General features: G+C 44.4%; 1 long non-coding RNA gene across 1 annotated transcript; it reads left to right on the forward strand.

Annotated features, from left to right (window-relative positions):
- The first annotated feature begins 8316 nt into the window (after positions 1-8316).
- Positions 8317-14939, forward strand: LOC138361032 (uncharacterized). The gene is made up of 2 exons (XR_011226762.1): positions 8317-9056; positions 12935-14939. It is a non-coding gene; the product is annotated as an uncharacterized lncRNA (long non-coding RNA).
- Positions 14940-19435: the final 4496 nt, after the last annotated feature.

The raw sequence follows: 19435 nt of genomic DNA on the forward strand, positions 1-19435 counted from the left end.
AGACTCTCACAAGGTGTGTGTGTGTGAGACAAGACCAAGGCTCTCACAAGGTGTGTGTGTGAGACAAGACAAAGGCTCTCACAAGGTGTGTGAGACAAGACCAAGGCTCTCACAAGGTGTGTGAGACAAGACCAAGGCTCTCACAAGGTGTGTGTGTGTGAGACAAGACCAAGACTCTCACAAGGTGTGTGTGTGAGACAAGACCACGGCTCTCACAAGGTGTGTGTGTGTGTGTGAGACAAGACCAAGGCTCTCACAAGGTGTATGTGTGTGTGAGACAAGACCAAGGCTCTCACAAGGTGTGTGACAAGACCAAGGCTCTCACAAGGTGTGTGAGACAAGACCAAGACTCTCACAAGGTGTGTGTGTGAGACAAGACCAAGGCTCTCACAAGGTGTGTGTGTGTGAGACAAGACCAAGGCTCTCACAAGGTGTGTGTGTGTGTGTGTGTGAGACAAGACCAAGACTCTCACAAGGTGTGTGTGTGTGTGTGTGAGATAAGACCAAGGCTCTCACAAGGTGTGTGTGTGTGAGATAAGACCAAGGCTCTCACAAGGTGTGTGACAAGACCAAGGCTCTCACAAGGTGTGTGAGACAAGACCAAGGCTCTCACAAGGTGTGTGTGTGTGTGTCTGTGTGTGTGAGACAAGACCAAGGCTCTCACAAGGTGTGTGTGTGTGTGTGTGTGTGTGTGTGTGTGTGTGTGTGTGTGTGTGTGTGTGTGTGTGTGTGTGTGTGTGTGTGTGACAACACCAAGGATCTCACAAGGTATGTGTGACAAGACCAAGGTTCTCACAAGGTGTGAGAGACAAGACCAAGGCTCTCACAAGGTTGTGTGTGTGTGTGTGTGTGTGTGTGAGACAAGACCAAGGCTCTCACAAGGTGTGTGTGTGTGAGGCAAGACCAAGGCTCTCACAATGTGTGTGTGTGTGTGTGTGTGTGAGACAAGACCAAGGCTCTCACAAGGTGTGTGTGTGAGACAAGACCAAGGCTCTCACAAGGTGTGTGTGTGTGTGTGTGTGTGTGTGTGTGTGTGTGTGTGTGTGTGTGAGAGAGAGACACAAGACCAAGGCTCTCACAATGTGTGTGTGTGTGAGAGAAGACCAGGTCTCTCACAAGGTGTGTGAGACAAGACCAGGTCTCTCACAAGGTGTGTGTGTGAGACAAGACCAAGGCTCTCACAAGGTGTGTGTGTGTGAGAGACAAGACCAAGGCTCTCACAAGGTGTGTGTGTGTGAGACGAGACCAAGGCTCTCACAAGGTGTGTGTGTTTGACAAGACCAAGGCTCTCACAAGGTGTGTGAGACAAGACCGAGGCTCTCACAAGGTGTGTGTGTCTGAGTGTGAGACAAGACCAAGGCTCTCACAATGTGTGTGTGTGTGTGACAAGACCAAGGCTCTCACAAGGTGTGTGAGACAAGACCAAGGCTCTCACAAGGTGTGTGTGTGTGAGACAAGACCATGGCTCTCACAAGGTGTGTGTGTGTGAGACAAGACCAAGGCTCTCACAAGGTGTGTGTGTGTGAGACAAGACCAAGGCTCTCACAAGGTGTGTGTGTGTGTGTGAGACAAGACCAAGGCTCTCACAAGGTGTGTGTGTGAGACAAGACCAAGGCTCTCACAAGGTGTGTGTGTGTGAGACAAGACCAAGGCTCTCACAAGGTGTGTGAGACATGACCAAGGCTCTCACAAGGTGTGTGTGAGACAAGACCAAGGCTCTCACAAGGTGTGTGTGTGTGAGACAAGACCAAGGCTCTCACAAGGTGTGTGTGTGTGTGTGAGATAAGACCAAGGCTCTCACAAGGTGTGTGTGTGTGTGAGATAAGTCCAAGGCTCTCACAAGGTGTGTGAGATAAGACCAAGGCTCTCACAAGGTGTGTATGTGAGACAAGACCAAGGCTCTCACAAGGTGTGTGTGTGAGACAAGACCAAGGCTCTCACAAGGTGTGTGTGTGTGTGTGTGTGAGACAAGACCAAGGCTCTTACAAGGTGTGTGAGACAAGACCAAGGCTCTCACAAGGTGTGTATGTGTGAGACAAGACCAAGGCTCTCACAAGGTGTGTGTGTGTGTGAGACAAGACCAAGGCTCTCACAAGCTGTGTATGTGTGAGACAAGACCAAGGCTCTCACAAGGTGTGTGTGTGTGAGACAAGACCAAGGCTCTCACAAGGTGTGTATGTGTGAGACAAGACCAAGGCTCTCACAAGGTGTGTGTGTGTGAGAGACAAGACCAAGGCTCTCACAAGTGTGTGTGTGTGAGACAAGACCAAGGCTCTCACAAGGTGTGTGTGTGTGAGACAAGACCAAGGCTCTCACAAGGTGTGTGTGTGTGTGAGACAAGACAAAGGCTCTCACAAGGTGTGTGAGACAAGACCAAGGCTCTCACAAGGTGTGTGTGGGAGACAAGACCAAGGCTCTCACAAGATGTGTGTGTGAGACAAGACCAAGGCTCTCACCAGGTGTGTGTGTGAGACAAGACCAAGGCTCTCACAAGGTGTGTGAGACAAGACCAAGGCTCTCACACGGTGTGTGTGTGTGTGTGTGTGTGTGTGTGTGTGTGTGTGTGTGTGTGTGAGATAAGACCAAGGCTTTCACAAGGTGTGTGTGTGTGTGTGAGACAAGACCAAGGCTCTCACAAGGTGTGTGTGTGAGACAAGACCAAGGCTCTCACAAGGTGTGTATGTGTGAGACAAGACCAAGGCTCTCACAAGGTGTGTGTGTGTGTGAGACAAGACCAAGGCTCTCACAAGGTGTGTGTATGTGAGACAACACCAAGGCTCTCACAAGGTGTGTGTGTGAGACAACACCAAGGCTCTCACAAGGTGTGTGTGTGTGAGACAAGACCAAGGCTCTCACAAGGTGTGTGTGTGTGTGAGACAAGAGCAAGGCTCTCACAAGGTGTGTGTATGTGAGACAACACCAAGGCTCTCACAAGGTGTGTGTGTGTGTGTGTGAGACAAGACCAAGGCTCTCACAAGGTGTGTGTGTGTGTGAGACAAGACCAAGGCTCTCACAAGGTGTGTGTGTGCGAGACAAGACCAAGGCTCTCACAAGGTGTGTGTGTGTGTGTGTGTGTGACAAGACCAAGGCTCTTACAAGGTGTGTGAGACAAGACCAAGGCTCTCACAAGGTGTGTGTGTGTGAGACAAGACCAAGGCTCTCACATGGTGTGTGAGACAAGACCAAGGCTCTCACAAGGTGTGTGAGACAAGACCAAGGCTCTCACAAGGTGTGTGAGACAAGACCAAGGCTCTCACAAGGTGTGTGTGTGAGACAAGACCAAGGCTCTCACAAGGTGTGTGTGTGAGACAAGACCAAGGCTCTCACAAGGTGTGTGTGTGAGACAAGACCAAGGCTCTCACAAGGTGTGTGTGTGAGACAAGACCAAGGCTCTCACAAGGTGTGTGTGTGAGACAAGACCAAGGCTCTCACAAGGTGTGTGTGTGAGACAAGACCAAGGCTCTCACAAGGTGTGTGAGACAAGACCAAGGCTCTCACAAGGTGTGTGTGTGAGACAAGACCAAGGCTCTCACAAGGTGTGTGTGTGAGACAAGACCAAGGCTCTCACAAGGTGTGTGAGACAAGACCAAGGCTCTCACAAGGTGTGTGAGACAAGACCAAGGCTCTCACAAGGTGTGTGAGACAAGACCAAGGCTCTCACAAGGTGTGTGAGACAAGACCAAGGCTCTCACAAGGTGTGTGTGTGAGACAAGACCAAGGCTCTCACAAGGTGTGTGAGACAAGACCAAGGCTCTCACAAGGTGTGTGTGTGTGTGTGTGAGACAAGACCAAGGCTCTCACAAGGTGTGTGAGACAAGACCAAGGCTCTCACAAGGTGTGTGAGACAAGACCAAGGCTCTCACAAGGTGTGTGTGTGTGTGAGATAAGACCAAGGCTCTCACAAGGTGTGTGTGTGTGTGTGAGACAAGACCAAGGCTCTCACAAGGTGTGTGTGTGAGACAAGACCAAGGCTTTCACAAGGTGTGTATGTGTGAGACAAGACCAAGGCTCTCACAAGGTGTGTGTGTGTGTGAGACAAGACCAAGGCTCTCACAAGGTGTGTGTGTGTGTGAGACAAGACCAAGGCTCTCACAAGGTGTGTGAGACAAGACCAAGGCTCTCACAAGGTGTGTGAGACAAGACCAAGGCTCTCACAAGGTGTGTGTGTGTGTGAGATAAGACAAAGGCTCTCACAAGGTGTGTGTGTGTGTGTGAGACAAGACCAAGGCTCTCACAAGGTGTGTGTGTGAGACAAGACCAAGGCTCTCACAAGGTGTGTGTGTGTGTGAGACAAGACCAAGGCTCTCACAAGGTGTGTGTATGTGAGACAACACCAAGGCTCTCACAAGGTGTGTGTGTGTGTGTGAGACAAGACCAAGGCTCTCACAAGGTGTGTGTGTGTGAGACAAGACCAAGGCTCTCACAAGGTGTATGTATGTGAGACAACACCAAGGCTCTCACAAGGTGTGTGTGTGTGAGACAAGACCAAGGCTCTCACAAGGTGTGTGTGTGCGAGACAAGACCAAGGCTCTCACAAGGTGTGTGTGACAAGACCAAGGCTCTTACAAGGTGTGTGAGACAAGACCAAGGCTCTCACAAGGTGTGTGTGTGTGAGACAAGACCAAGGCTCTCACAAGGTGTGTGTGTGAGACAAGACCAAGGCTCTCACAAGGTGTGTGTGTGAGACAAGACCAAGGCTCTCACAAGGTGTGTGTGTGAGACAAGACCAAGGCTCTCACAAGGTGTGTGTGTGAGACAAGACCAAGGCTCTCACAAGGTGTGTGAGACAAGACCAAGGCTCTCACAAGGTGTGTGAGACAAGACCAAGGCTCTCACAAGGTGTGTGAGACATTGCCTGTTCAACATACAAATAATGAGAACATGTCTGTCTTCGGACTTCCAATACAATGTCTCCCTTCTGCTGACTGGTAGCGTGTCACAGGTGGAGACCCGAGGCCAGTTTGTTATTAATTGATGTTATGAACATTAGTGGTCGTGGCCTCGGCTGCCTTCACGTGAGTGGTTGTGGCCTCGGCTGCCTTCACGTGAGTGGTCGTGGCCTCGGCTGCCTTCACGTGAGTGGTCGTGGCCTCGGCTGCCTTCACGTGAGTGGTCGTGGCCTCGGCTGCCTTCACGTGAGTGGTCGTGGCCTCGGTGCCTTCACGTGAGTGGTCGTGGCCTCGGCTGCCTTCACGTGAGTGGTCGTGGCCTCGGCTGCCTTCACGTGAGTGGACGTGGCCTCGGCTGCCTTCACGTGAGTGGTCGTGGCCTCGGCTGCCTTCACGTGAGTGGACGTGGCCTCGGCTGCCTTCACGTGAGTGGTCGTGGCCTCGGCTGCTTTCACGTGAGTGGACGTGGCCTCGGCCGCCTTCACGTGAGTGGACGTGGCCTCGGCTGCCTTCACATGAGTGGACGTGGCCTCGGCTGCCTTCACGTGAGTGGTCGTGGCCTCGGCTGCTTTCACGTGAGTGGACGTGGCCTCGGCTGCCTTCACGTGAGTGGACGTGGCCTCGGCTGCCTTCACGTGAGTGGACGTGGCCTCGGCTGCCTTCACGTGAGTGGTCGTGGCCTCGGCTGCTTTCACGTGAGTGGACGTGGCCTCGGCTTCCTTCACGTGAGTGGACGTGGCCTCGGCTGCCTTCACGTGAGTGGTCGTGGCCTCGGCTGCTTTCACGTGAGTGGACGTGGCCTCGGCTGCTTTCACGTGAGTGGACGTGGCCTCGGCTGCCTTCACGTGAGTGGACGTGTCCTCGGCTGCCTTCACGTGAGTGGACATGGCCTCGGCTGCCTTCACGTGAGTGGACATGGCCTCGGCTGCCTTCACGTGAGTGGACGTGGCCTCGGCTGCCTTCACGTGAGTGGACGTGGCCTCGGCTGCCTTCACGTGAGTGGACGTGTCCTCGGCTGCCTTCTCGTGAGTGGACGTAGCCTCGGCTGCCTTCACGTGAGTGGACGTGGCCTCGGCTGCCTTCTCGTGAGTGGACGTGGCCTCGGCTGCCTTCACGTGAGTGGACGTGTCCTCGGCTGCCTTCACGTGAGTGGACGTGTCCTCGGCTGCCTTCACGTGAGTGGTCGTAGCCTCGGCTGCCTTCAACGTGTTAATAAGATAAAGAATAATTAGATTCACGACTAGTTAAGGACATACTGTGAGGAGGAGGAGGAGGAAGGCTCAGAAGTTGATGTACCTCTTCCTGGACGAGGTGGGGATGCCCCAGGAAATGCTAGGAGCTTGAGAGTATAAACTGAGCAAGAGAAGGCGGTGTGGACTAGTCAGCATCCTGCAAGACGGTGACGTCACACCCAGAAGACGCCGACTGGCAGCCACTCGTCCCTTCACTTCTGAGCACGAGAAGGGGCTGACATCCTGTCTGTGCTCCCGTTCTTACCTGGGCTTGTTTCCACTTTGACACTTGTGAGAAGGCCTCGAACTAAGAATAGTTTAGGCCGAGACTCCCAGCATGAATGGGGTCCAGGAGCTGGCCTCGTATGTAGACGGATTCGCCGTGATGGTGAGGATGATGTGCTGAGGATGTGTCACATCGCGGCGACCGGGAACTTGACCCACTGAGCGGTCGAGTTTTGTAACAAGGAAGGCGTTTTATAACCCAGGATGATCTGCGACGTCTCTAACTTTGTCACCACACCCAAACTGCCTCCGACTGGAAGTATGTAAACAAATCCCAGAGAACTCGCAGTCAGTGCAGTGTTGTCAAGCAATTTATACAATTGGAAGGTTCGTTATATTGGAGGGTCTCCTTGACCCTATGGTGTGTGTCTGGGTTTGATAGATTTTTACTTCACGAAGATGTCATTTAAGGATTTACCTCCACACCAAGCTACCATGGATATTTCTTGTGGGAATTTCTTCCATGATGGATGATTTCCGTGTGGCCTCCTTAGCTATCCCCAGCAGTTAATGAGTTATCTCCGGAGCTGCCCTGCAATTCCTGGAAAATAGAGGGATGAGAGGATTAGCCCCTCCTTAGTTGACTGTTGTTCCCTGTCTTGTAGTAATGAACATCTGGTTCGTTGTGCAAACTTTCTATATGTATCTTGTAGGATTTTATTGGGTATCCACTGTGTCTGAAAAAATCCCCTAGACACTAAAGAATACCCTCTAGTCTCTCGCCATCACTGACTATATTTTCAGTCGGAGTCCCAGGGAGTAGGAAGGTGTCTCACAGCAGAGACGACATAATTTTTCTTAACTTTCCATCGAAAGTTACGGCTCTGTACAGCCTCCCCAAAAATCCATAAAGACAGGTTAGAACAGGCTCATGGCCAGACTGACCAGTGTTGCGGGGCTGCCAAGCACCAACAAAACCTGTTAACCTCATCTGTACCGAGCTACTCACACAGCTATTAAACCTTCTCCCGGAACGACTAAAGGATACTACTGACTTCCTTGAATGCTTGCGGAACTATAGCGACCTTTTGCCTCAAGAAATGTGTGTATTTTCGCTTGATGCACTATCCTTGTACCCAAGTATTCCACAACGAGAAGCAGCATGGCAAGTGGCGACATTTTTTGACATGGCCACAAGATCATGCACGAACTTCAGGAGGCAGGTGTCTGGAAGCCCCGACCATAGAGCTCCTACAAGAGGCAATACTACATATCATAAGAGACACCATCAGGACTTTCCACGGGAAGACCTACACACAAATTAAAGGGATGGTGACTGGGGCATCTAGCAGCGTAGCCAACGCGGAAATATTTGTACACACACAACATGTGAAGCGGCCAGACAAGAGGACAGACCAGCGGCGGATCTACCAGCGCTACATAGATGATAGTTTTGGGGTAATGATGGGAGGCGAACACGATCTCACAGCTTTCTTCTCCTGGACAAATGGAGTCCAACTTAAGCTCCGTTTCACCCTAGAAATTAGTGAAACAGCACTGAACGTTTTGGACACGTTTATTTCGACAAACCCAGGATGATTCAAACAAGAATCTTTTACAAACCAACGAACACTCACTCACATCTCCACTACTCGTCATGCCAGCCACTGTCATTAACAAGGTCCTGCCCTACTCCCTGGGAACCTCACTAAAACAAATAGCGATGGGGAGAGACTGGGGGGGGGGGGGGGGTCCTCAAGCGTCTCTGGGATTTTTTCAGACACAGAGAATACTCTGGTAAAATCCTACAAGATGCAGTTATAAAGTTAGCACAAAGAACCAGATCTTCATTGGTTACAGCACAGGGAACAACAGCCAACTAAGGAGAGGCTAATCCTCTCATCCCTCTATATTCCAAGAATGGCCGGGCAGCTCCGGAGATAACTCCTTAACCTCTGGGGATATCTAAGGAGGCCACACGGAAATCATCAAGCATGGAAGAAATTCCTACAAGAAATATCCATGGTGCCTGACAGCTGAGTGGACAGCACTTCGGATCCTTAGTCCTGAGGTTCCGGGTTCGATCCCAGGTGGAGGCAGAAACAAATGTGCAAAAAGTATCTTCACTCTGATGCCCCTGTTCACCTAGCAGTAAATAGGTACCTGGGAGTTAGACAGCTGCTTCCTGGGGGTGTGTAACAAAAAGGAGGCCTGATCGAGAACCGGGCCGCAGGGATACTAAGCCCTGGAATCATCTCAGGACAACCTCAAGATGGTAGCTTAGAAACGAGGTAAATCCTTAAACGACATCTTGGTAAAATCAAAATTTCCCTGTAAATCCCTGTTCGAACGTTGTACCAACGTCGTAGTTTCGGTGTGTGTTTGGCGGCATTAGCTCTAGAAATTCCTCCATAAATTTCTTTTGGGTTTTTGAATGGTTTGCTGCCGGTGAGAGCTGACTATAACTAGATATTTTATATCTTCCAGCAGGTCATTAGTGAATGACTCTCAACATCTAACAAGATGATGTCAATAGGCAGAAAACTTAAGCTGGTATACAATGTTGTCCTCCGTTCCTTATTTCTGTAGCATCACTCACTGATTTTCCCAAAATTAATGTGAATATTTCTTCTTGCAGGAGGAGACTGGACTCACATTCCACCGACTTCCGGACTGATCAAAACAACGAGGGTGTGATCACTTGTGTTAGGTACGATTGTTAAAATTATATATTTTTATGTAATGTAATAGTGTCTCACAAACTTTATGATGTGAAATTCAATAATGTATTGACTGTAGAAGACGCTTTTCGACATGTTGGTACTCCTTATTTTAATTATACTGACACACCCACACAGAGAGAGAGAGAGAGAGAGAGAGAGAGAGAGAGAGAGAGAGAGAGAGAGAGAGAGAGAGAGAGTATTCACCGGTTATAGGTTACATGACTTACTATTTACAATACTTATAAAAGAGCATCTGCTGGAAACATTATGTACCTCACCTATGTGCCTACTCACTGAGTAGGCGAGTCCTACAAAATAACGGCACCTAACTTAATCCTACAAAATACCTTAACATTCCTCCCCTTTGAATTAAACCGCCTACAGGTTAAGTCTATCAGGCGGTTGTATGACTCTTCCAGATTTTCCCAACTGGGACTCTTGGGCCCGTTACATCTGGAGAACCTTCTTCTGAGTTACTAACAGCAGAGTCCCTAGTATTATCTGTATCCACATTACCCCTGTTGAGCCTTGCTCTGCCTTCCTGTCTCCTGCAGGTGTTACCCCCTTCATTATTAGCTTCAGCATCCCTATTTGCCTCATCCACACCCAATGGGACCTCAAAATTCCCAGTGACCCTTTGCATGGGTCACCCATTACCCATTACAAAATTCCTTGCATATACTGCATCTTCCTCTTTAAACAAAACTTCTTCTCCCTGAGCCAACTAATTGGCCGAGCTAGTTACAGATTTTTCTTGATCTAGATCTGTCTTTACTGCTACCATGTGCACGTTGAAGAACCTATTAAACAGTAATTCAGAAGGAGATTTACCAGTGACAGAATGAACAGCTTTTCTTTGATAATGCAAAAATCTTCAAAGCCTTGTACTAATAGTGGCTTCTGTAAATCGCTGTAACTCTTCTTTTAAGGCTCTCACTGCTCTCTCAGCCAGACCATTTGAAGAAGGATTATAGAGGGCAGGTGTTACAGGTTTAATACCAATCTTTCTAAAAAAAATCCTCCATTTCCTCAGAAACAAAATAAGAAGCATTATCTGACACAACCATGTCTGTCAATCCAAAATTATAAAATGTTTTCCTGAGCAATTCACAAGTTACAGATGATGTCATGGAATTACACACATGAACATCCATAAATTTTGTGTATGAATCCACCACCACCAGGTAATATTTGTTATCCATAGGTCCAGCATAATCTATATGAAGTCTAGACCAGGGTTTCCCAGTGTATGGCCAGGAAAGTACTGGGGCCTGGGGTTTCTGATAATTCTTAAAGCAAATGTGTCAATTTTTAGTAACTTCAGCAATATCTTGGTCCATTTTTGGCCACCAAACCCAACTTCTAGCTTCTTCTTTCATAGCATTTATGCCATTGTGGCCTAAATGTTCCAAAATCTTACATCTAAGTTCCAGAGGAACCCCCCATTCTATTCCCATATAAGAGTATATCCTGGTGAATACTAAGGTCAGCCTTTACCGCAGCATACTCTGACAATAATAAATTATCATTCCAGCCATATTTGAGATTCTTCCTCAACAGATTTAATTTGGGATCCCTACCAGTTGCCGTCCTAATAGTCTGGAATGAAATATCCTCAAAAGACATAGTTTTCACCAGGTTAACATACTCCACTGGAATACTGGAATTAAACTCTTCTGTAACAGGCAATCTACTTAATGCTCAGCCACTACATTATCCTTGCCCGACTTTAATACCAAATCATACTCAAACCGTGAAAGTAGCAATGCCCATAGTTGAATTCTAGTATTATCATTAACAAGAATTTGTTTACCTCTACCAAATAATCTTAACAGGGGTTAGGATTTTTTTCTGTTCTAGCCTTCTGTTCTGTTCTAGAAGTCTGTTCTAGCAAGACATTTCCTACCCATCAGAAAATACCTCAGTTTTTTTTACAGCATATACCAAATCTAAGGCTTCTTTGTCTAATTGGTAATAATTCTTCTCTGCATGAGATAATTTCTTGCTAGCAAAACAGACTGCTTTTTCCTGGCATCTACTTCCTGTAATAATACTCATCCCACTCGTACTGGGCAAGCATCAATCTCCAGTTTTAAAGGAAGTTTACCAGTAAAATTAGTGAGCACTGGAGAATTTATCAATTCCTGCTTAATATTCCTGAAATCCTTCTCATTCGCTGCCCACCTAACTCTAGCCCCTTTTTTCAATAATTTATACAAGTCAGCTAATTTTGTTGAAAAGTTCTTCACGAACTTACAAAAAGTATGTCACCATGCCTTCAAAAGACTGTACTTCCCCACTGATGTTGGGGCTGGGGGGGGGGGGCTATATAGTAAATACGTTTTTGTGAGGAGTAAAGCCCTTACCTGAAATATGGTACCCCAGGTATTCAATGACATTGGTCTTCATTGCTGTTTCACCCGCATTAATCTTCACATTGTGCTCTTGCAGAAGATTCAAAACCTTTTCTAATCTTGTATCATACTCTTCCTCATTCTCCCCGCATACAATAATGTCATCTAAAAAGCTAGCAACACCCTCAATGTTTACTAACAAATGGGACATGAATCACTGAAAAATTTCTGGAGACGAGGAGAGTCCAAAAGGGACTTTTACGCTTAAATAACTCCTTATGAAAATTAATAACTAACAATTTCTGACACTCTGCATCTACAGGAGTTTGCAAGTAGGCATATTTCAGGTCAGTCTTAGAAAATTTTGTTCCCCTTGCAACCCAGGTACAACTCATCTATTTTTGGTAATGGGTATTTTTACAATGGATTAGGTTATTTAATTCTTTAAATATCTGCACAGATTATCATGGATTTTGCGGTCTGCCTTCAACACTGGTACAGTTGAGGATGCCCATTCACTATGTGGAATTGGCTCTAACATATACGATACGATAATTGGCATTATCGTATGCACTTAATGATTTTCCACATGTTTAACATTTAATTGTAACGTATCTGCCCACTCTCTAGACAGTGTTGACACTGCAGCACCAGTGTCCAATTTCAAGGGAACTAACTTCCCATCAATTACAAAAATTCACCACTTGTGACTTCACAGAACATACCTTCCTTTCCTTTCTCCGAATATTGTCTGCTTTCCTCACCTGCAGCTTCTTCAGACGGTTTACCTTCCTTTACTGTCTTGACCACAGTACCATTACCTCTTCTTCCTGCATTCCCTGGTCGTATCCTCTCCAAGACTTAGCTATTTGTTTTCAAGTTTTCTCTTCACACTTTTCTCAAGTGCCCTTTCTTGTCACAAAAGTTCCATATGTAGTCCTTAAACTTGAAGTAGCCACTACTGTATTTGTACTGTAACGTTTCTATTGTTACGTAAAGCATGGTGACAAATAAACACAGACACTAAGATACTATATATATATTTGCTCGAATATACAGAAGTACACAGGTGATACTTTGGTGTGAGTTGAGCGCACTGAGCGTCGGTACAGTATCTCGCAAGTGTCTGCTCTAGACCACACTTGAAAGTAGACTAGTTAATGTTTGTTATTCTGCTGCTTATATGCTCGGGCAACACCTCACCGTGTTGCCCGTGCAACGCCTCACCTCATTCATCTCCAAAGGTTGACAGGAATATTAACAATGCATTTGGAGCGAGTATATTATTGGGATAATCTACTCGCTACAGTACCAAGAGTGTGATCTGTAGAATTACTCAAAGCTACCCAAAGTCACCACAAGCTACTCAGAGCCAGCTAGTATTACATAAGTAATGAAGAAATATGGTATATTTACTATAAAGTTGGTGCTGAGTGCAGAACATGATCAAACCTATTCTTACTCTGAAATAATCTAATTTCATAACGAAATTAAAAGTAAATATGTTGCAGGTGACGCCATAGGAAGTCGCCGGTCCAAGCGACAATGTTGTTGATTGACTTATGCAAGATATATGGTTGCCTGGAGAGTGTTTGCTGGCGTATCAGCCTCCTGAACACAGTGATCCAGTCGTCGCACATCTCTGCTCAAATTGTCGCAAATTTAAGTGGTGATATAAACAAGAAGAATGCGTATTTATAATAATATCGGTGTATACTGGCAGCAGGTTTTCATTTATACATGTCTCACTGAATATGACTGCATATTCTGTATTGATTATTTTCTGTTTTAAGGCTTCTATCCCTCTGACTAGTGCTCTTGCATCCGGGTTTAATTGGAAGAGGAGTTCTCCAAAAGTCATGTTCGTTCGAGGTGAAGAAAAAAAGAAATAAATAACTGAAGAATGTATTACACTTATTATAAAATTTACACAACATTTTGAACCAACATGGTTCATTCTCAAGTGATGTTACAGTACAGGAAATTTATATTTATACTATTAGTGGATCAGGTGAATACAAGTGGATCGAACAATGGGGTCAGGTGTGAACAAATGGATTGAACAATGAGTAAACATTTCGCAGAGGCTCAAAGCAGTCATAGAACGACAACTGGAAACCATCTCAAGACCTTCAACGACTCATATCTTCACAGACGGATCAGTTGATCAAGAAAGAGGTTCTGCTGGGGCAGCAGTTTACACTACCAACCATGAAGCTTACTGGAGCATGAGTAGTGGGTGCTCAACATTGCAAACAGAATTATATGCCCTGAAGGAGGCATTCACTAATAAAGAGGTTCCTGTTTTTTTATTAGTACATCCAAGAATGGCAGACTGTTATTTTCACTATTTTCATTTGTAAATAGGAGGACTGACTCTAGATGGCTTTTTAGATCAATTAGTTCATCTGAGTCTTTTACTATGACGAATATGCCATCTACATAACGGCAGTATTCAATTGGTGTTTACCTACTACTGAAGACTGTCTTCGATAGTTCCCATGTAAAAATTAGCGAATAACACTCCTAAGGGGAGCCCATTGCTACTCCGTCTATTTGTAGATACATGTTACCTTGCGGACTGATGAAAGATGTCCTGTACCATGTCTATGGTGGTGTCGACTGGGACGTTGGCAAATAGGGATTCGGCATCCAGGGAAGCAATAATTTCATCGGGCTGTGTGGTTTTGATTAATTCTAGGAAATCTGCTGATTGTAGACTGTAATTGCCTGTAGTGTATGGAGGTAGGAGTTCGTTAAGCCTTTTTGCCAGGTGATAGGTTGGAGTTGGTATTTGGCTGATTATTGGGCGTAGTGGGTTACCTGTTACCTAGTAATAGTTTTGTTCACTTTGTGTTTAAGGTCTTCCACAGGTTCCTTGTGATTCGTTGAAATGTAGTGTCATCACTGAGGATGTCGCTGATTTTATTCATGTATTCTTGGGTAGTAATCATCACATATGCTGCTGTCTTGTCAGCTTCTCTTATTGTTACATCGTCCAGATTTTTTAGTTGTTTTGCTGCTTCGTTGATAATATAATAATATCCTGCATAAATAGCCATAAAACATTTAATCTTTATTAAAAAAACGTGACTTGAAGTTAAATAAACTTCATAGGACAATAGTTTTGTTATATAGATACTAACGTTATTCATTGGTATTTGTTCACTACTTAAACTACCCATGTCTTTTTCGCTCATAAAACACCAAACCCTACATGCTCTCTGATATATTGCTTAATTAATTAATTAATTAATTAACAGAGATTCACAAATAAAGATTATATTTGTATATGTTATCAGAGTGGTAGAGATAAAATAGTTTTTGTGAATCCATCACAGAGATGGATTCATCTTATTAGATAGGAAAGATATTTATATTTTGAACAAGGTTTTTGGCCAGCGCTCTCCCTATCAATGGGAACTACGACCTTTAGAAGATCAATGTTAACTTAAAAAACTTCTTGATACTGTAATAAATGAAGTTTTCTATGTCATCATAAAGACAGAAATATAAGCTGCATGTTAATACTTTTGTATAAATATATATTTATTTATTTATTTATATATATATATATGTATTGTGACGATAATCTCCTTCAAGAGATTGAGCCTGCTCTTCCCTCCATAATTACGTCTTCACAATTATATAAAAAGACTATGGAAGAAATGTCCAACAACGACAACAACACCAGCAAGGCTTGCCAGGGTGAGCAGAAACGTATGCAGCCAGCCACCTGTTCGAACTCCAACCACCAAACTACCCGTTGATCGCTACGGCTCCGCTGATTGGTCGCCGGTCTGGCTGCACCTGCCTCGCCCCCCCCCAATACTACCTGATGTCTGGGGTCGCCCCAACATCAGTCCTCAGAATGTTCAGTGCTTTCGTAGCCAGCACTCCTCCCAGCTAGACGTTAGCGTGTACTGAGAGAGGTGGTGGCTTTAAGCCAATATTCCAGCACCTCCCACTTACCTTTGTGTTGCACTTCTTGTTATTTTGCCTTAACGTAACTTTTCATTGTGTCATTTAAGTATTCTTATTATTTTGATTGATTGATTTTATTATAAGAATTTGTTTGTGCATTATTTTCATGTTTTGATTTATTTAACGTAATTAAAATTTCATTGTTAAAGTTTACTTGTGTTTTGTGTGTCTTCTCCTTACCTTACCACAGACGAAGTTCCAGTTTTTCTATTTTTTTTTATAACTATGTGACGAGGCCATACCCCTAGCCTTAAACAGCCGAACACCAACGCGTTACCGTCACAGTATATATATATACAAGAAGGTACATTGGGTTTATGAAAATACATAACATTGGTGTCTTTACATTCTTGTAAAGCCACTAGCACGCATATCGTTTCAGGCAGGTCATTAATCTAACAGATAATTTTAAGTAGGTAATTTATAAGAAAATTTGACATTAGTAGGTACATTAAAATAAAATTTGAGGGTTATCAACAGGTACATTGTAGCATAATTTGAGGATTATTTAAAGGTATTTTGAAGTAAAATTTGCATTCAGAGTAACACCATGATATAAGAGGATAGCAATGATTACAAGGGTAAAGTAATGTACATGTTATGTAAAGGCTCATGTACATATATTGGCGGATTGGGTAGCACTAGATACAATGCGAGTTAAAAGCACTAAGTAGGAATATGAAGGTGAAATTAGGCACTTTTTTTTAATAAGGCAAAAGTTGGACAGCTTATCAATTCGTTAGTGAGTTCCATAGACTAGGTCCCTTTATTTGCATAGTGTTTTTACACAGATTAAGTTTGACTTCTGGGGATACCAAAGAGATATTTATTTCTGGTGTGGCGATTATGGGTTCTATTACATCTGTCCAGGAAGAGTTTCAGAACAGGGTTTGCATTTAAGAGCAGGGTTTTGAAAATCATTGATGTATATAAGAAATAGGAGAGGCACTAGGATGCTGCCCTGTGGCACTCCTATGGTTAATGGTAGAGTGGGAGAGGTTTTATCATTGATGGGGCTACATATTGGTGTCTGTCACTAAGATAGGATCATATATAGTTCAGGGCAAGGCCTCGGATTCCATAATGGTGGAGTTTAAGTAAGAGGTAGTTATGGTTAACAGAATCAAAGGCCTTTCTCAGGTCAATGAAGAGTCCAATCTGAAACTCATTTTTGTCAAGGGCTGAGAAGATTATATCAAGGAGACTAATAATTGCATCGTTGGAACTCTTTTTAGGGAGCGGTAGCCAGACTGACCGGGACTTAGTATGTTGAATTTTAGGTAGGTTTTTTAGTATGGTGAATTTTAGGTTTTAGGAGGTGGTGGTAGAGCTATTTGTAAATAATTTGTTCAAATATTTTTAATAATATACGTAGATTTGATATGGTCTGTAATTGCTTATGTCTGTCGGATGAACCTTTATGAACTGGCGTTACTCTTGTTTTTTTAAGGATATCAGGGAATGAATGACATACTAGAGATTTGCTGAACAGCAGAGCTTTGGGTGCACAAGGGCATGGGAGGTGCTCTTGTATACCATCTTGAGGTTATCTTGAGATGATTTCGGGGCTTTAGTGTCCCCGCGGCCCGGTCCTCGACCAGGCCTCCACCCCCAGTAAGCAGCCCGTGACAGCTGACTTAACTCCAAGGTACCTATTTACTGCTAGGTAACAGGGGCATTCAGGGTGAAAGAAACTTTTGCCCATTTGTTTCTGCCTCGTGCGGGAATCGAACCCGCGCCACACAATTACAAGTCCTGCGCGCTATCCACCAGGCTACGAGGCCCCCTCGCTATCCACCAGGCTACGAGGCCCCCTCGCTATCCACCAGGCTACGAGGCCCCCTCGAGGCACCATAGATGGTATTTCACTAATGTTCCCAGCTTTGGTTTCCAGTAAGTGAATGATGGACACAATTCAGTGATTCAATGAGTCACCAGTCGGGCTGATTGGTGAAAGGAGAAAAGAATTTGGATAGCTGCCTGAAAGATATGTGGTAATATGTGTCTTGAGTCTTTGGAAATTTTCTGGCAAGGTTAGCACCAAGCACCTATTAAATTCTGTTCCCGCTTCAAGATCTGTTGCAGGTGTATAATCATCCTTGGAGAGTTTCATCTGGTTATGTGAATGTTGTTTAGCTCCTAGGATGATAGAGATGGCTCTCCATGTGCTTTTCATGTTGCCTTTTGTTTCTTGGAATCTACTCACAATAGGAAAGTTTTGCTTTTCTTATTATACTGGTAAGCATTGTTGAGTACCTCTTAACTACTTCCTTTGTAACTAGGCCATTCCTAAGATTTTTTCATATTCATGTTTCTTATTGATTGATTATGCCACTTGTGAGCCAGTGATTGTCTAATTTTTAGCCGGTTACTTGCTTGGTGAGGAGAGAAAAATTAGTGTTGTAAAGACTCAGAGTTTTGGAAAGGAAGAGGTTAATTAACTAATGAATTTATATCCTGTGTATTATTACATTCAGATTCCCAGTATATATTGTGAAGTGCATTTGTGAGATTGTCAATTGCTGCTTCACTGTGTAACCTGAAGGTAAGTTTCTTGTTCGTTGGTGGTGTTATGTCCATGTTTGCTATGAGGAAGGTAGAATAGTGGTCAGTTCTGTCAGTGATTATAACAGATGCAAGGGGAGCTACTACGTTAGTCCATAAGTGCTCCAAGGTAGTGGCAGATGTTTGAGTGACTCGGGTGGGCTTGGTGATTGTGGGGATTAGCATACAGGAGTTCATGCAGTTTAGGAAATAGTCGACTTGAAGGCTATTTTGTTGACACAGGTCAGTATTGAAGTCACCTTCTAGAATGATGTGATTTTAGTTGAGATTGTTGTTTACGATAAGATTCCTTGGGTTATCTGATAATGAAGCTTTGTTAGTATTGGCAAATCTATAGATAGCTCCTATAATCAAGGAGGATTTAAGGGAACTCCTTGAAGTGATCAAAGGTATATTCACAGTAATCATCTCTATCACTAATGATACTATTGCAAATGAAGGTATCTTGGTAATATATAGTTGTGCTACTTTCTTTTTAGTTAGGCCTACAGTTGTGAATGGCTTTGTAACCAACAAAGTTGTAAAGTTGGGTATGGTCTCTATTTAGCCAGGTTTCTTTTAAAATAAGGACCCATAGTTTAGTACTTACTGCTGTGAATAGTGCATTTATATCATCAAAAATGATTACCACGTGATCTGACATTTTGGTGAAAAACTGATAGGCAAATGTTATTCTGGAGTTTGTTTTTTGCAAAGTTTGCTGTGTAATACCTGCAGTAGTGATGATCAATATACTGGCTATTGTAAATTTGTCACAGCAGATTTAGTTCAAGATCACTATCAGCTTGCATGTAGATGCAATTGAGTCAAAATACAATAAGGTAAGAAATTACCGAAAATTTCCCAATGCAATTTAGTCAAATACTATATCTGCTGTAAATATTAAATAACTATAGTAAAAAAAGAAAAATGAAGAACCACATTTAAATGAAACAAGTAAAAGTAAAATATAGCTCATTGTACTGTGACAGTAATAACAAATAATAATACAGTAAGTGACAAATGAAGAAATGAACAATGTAAAATGGTGGGATAAACAAGATAAAAACAAAATAAAATTTAAAACCTTTTGAATGGAAAGGCAGAGCTATAGTACACTTTGGTTGTTAGATGAAACTGTAAGGTACACTCTGGTGTTGAGAAGGTTCTGTGGTAGAGGGACCCCAGGGATAGTGTTCTGTGGTAGAGGGGACCCCAGGGATAGTGTTCTGTGGTAGAGGGGACCCCAGGGATAGTGTTCTGTGGTAGAGGGACCCCAGGGATAGTGTTCTGTGGTAGAGGGACTCCAGGGATAGTGTTCTGTGGTAGAGAGACTCCAGGGATAGTGTTCTGTGGTAGAGGGACCCCAGGGATAGTGTTCTGTGGTAGAGGGACTCCAGGGATAGTGTTCTGTGGTAGAGGGACCCCAGGGATAGTGTTCTGTGGTAGAGGGACTCCAGGGATAGTGTTCTGTGGTAGAGGGA

The sequence above is a fragment of the Procambarus clarkii genome, unplaced genomic scaffold (genome assembly GCF_040958095.1).
Source record: "Procambarus clarkii isolate CNS0578487 unplaced genomic scaffold, FALCON_Pclarkii_2.0 HiC_scaffold_150, whole genome shotgun sequence".
In the NCBI taxonomy this organism is placed as follows: Eukaryota; Metazoa; Arthropoda; class Malacostraca; order Decapoda; family Cambaridae; genus Procambarus; species Procambarus clarkii.